General features: G+C 37.1%; 1 protein-coding gene across 3 annotated transcripts in view; it reads right to left on the bottom strand.

The window, feature by feature from the left end:
• LOC113785387 (uncharacterized) overlaps positions 1-1,753 on the bottom strand; it is a 9,446-nt gene that overhangs the window by 2,152 nt on the left and 5,541 nt on the right. The window contains exon 2 of one of the 3 annotated variants that reach the window (XM_073364968.1): positions 1-95. The exons of the other annotated variants lie outside the window; for them this stretch is intronic. The gene's annotated coding sequence lies outside the window, so the exon portion shown is untranslated. The remainder of the gene's footprint in view (positions 96-1,753) is intronic. 3 annotated transcript variants of the gene reach the window in all.

Below are 1,753 nucleotides of genomic sequence, written 5' to 3'. Positions count from 1 at the left end.
GGATGTAGCTTCTAAATGGAATGCGCTGTTTTTTAATAGGCTATGAAGCACATATACTGATGTAGATACTGGACACGACACTGACACGTCGACACCTGTAATAATTTCAGAAAATGAATTAATTGAGCATAATCAATCTGTTGGAGTCAGACACTAACACATGTCGGACACTGAGACACGCCTTCCATCAGATGTGTCGGTGCTACAAAGTTTATAGGTGGGAGTGTGTTATTTACACATGATCTTATCATATATACTTTTGAAGATACATATATGGTATGCATTTATTTAATTACATAAAATTAGAGGGTCATTTGTTCATATACGCTTGTGTTAGGATGTAGAATAAAGGGAAATTAGATTAGTTATTAGAATAATTAGGAGGTAGGAGCCTTTTTACGGCTGTAAGTTATTTTTTATTACTGTTTTAGGTTGTTAGTATTTTTCTGTTTCTATTTTTCTATTTCCTAGGTTAGGGCTGATTAATCCTTGTCCCTTTTATCCTATCGTACAGAGAGCCTATAAATAAAGGTTCTCTTCCCCTTAGAAAGCATCTTTTTCCAAATTAGAATTTTCTTAACTGGTATTTCAGTTGAAGGGCGCATTCGCCCTTGAGGAGCGTATCCGCTCTTGTGTATCTTGCTCTTGGAGAGATTCTCTGATAACACTGGTAATCAGAATTAAAGAAACGAAAGAATGAATCAAGAATCAATACCCTAACCCAGAATCAATGTGATTCTGATTAGGTTTTAGTATGGAACTTTATTGAATTGAATAGAATGGAAGGGATGAAGGAATTATAGAGGATCCCGCGATCCTGTTCTGGTTCCACAACCAGTGATAACTTTCCCAATCTCTAAACTCCCTCTCAATTAGAACTAACATTCTATTTATAGTATTCCTAACTGCTAACTGTTTTTGTACAGCTGTCAGAGAATTACAATTAGGAAGGTTTCAACCAAACCTTCCTATTCCCTCTTCTATATACATTTTTAATAATAGGCTTTGGCCTAATCGTATCAATACCCTCCCCTAAAAGAAATAACTTGTCCTCAAGTGGAAAATCTGGGAAGTTTTCTTGTATTGTAGCAGCCAATTCCCAAGTGCATTCATGTAGAGGAAGATCCTTCCATTTTACCAAGACTTCAACATGACCTTGATTAACTTCTCTGTTGTCAGTAATGTCTTCTGGTTGTACTTGTAACTCCAATTCTTCATTCAGCATAGGGGGTAAAGGTTGAGGTTGTTGCTGAGGTTTCAGAGCCTTCTTTAATAAGGACACATGGAAAACAGGGTGAATTTTAGAATGGGTAGGTAGAGCTAACTTGTAGGCGACAGTACCCACCCTTGTGACCACCTGTTATGGACCATAAAATCTAGGAGCAAGCTTAGCATAAGGTCTTGAAGCTAAAGACTTCAATTTATATGGTTGTAGTTTGAGATAAACCCAATCCTCCACTTGAAATTCTACTGCCCTTCTATGCTTGTCAGCCTGTTGTTTCATTTGATTTTGAGCTTTAGTTAAGTTGGCTTTCAATTCTTCTATTATAGCATCTCTATTGAGAAACATCTGATTTACTTCTGCCACTTTAGAAGGAACAGCACCTGCTTTCAACAATGTAGGAGAATCCCTACCATAGAAAGCTCTAAAAGGAGTCATTCCCGCAGAACTGTTGTAATTTGAATTGAACCAAAACTCTGCCCAATATATCCAATCTAACCATTGCTTTGGTTTAGGCCCTAAGCATCTAAG

Source organism: Cicer arietinum, chromosome 2, assembly GCF_000331145.2.
Source record: "Cicer arietinum cultivar CDC Frontier isolate Library 1 chromosome 2, Cicar.CDCFrontier_v2.0, whole genome shotgun sequence".
In the NCBI taxonomy this organism is placed as follows: Eukaryota; Viridiplantae; Streptophyta; class Magnoliopsida; order Fabales; family Fabaceae; genus Cicer; species Cicer arietinum.
The sequence above is the reverse complement of the archived record's forward strand: the minus strand, read 5'-3'. Positions and strand labels throughout refer to the sequence as shown.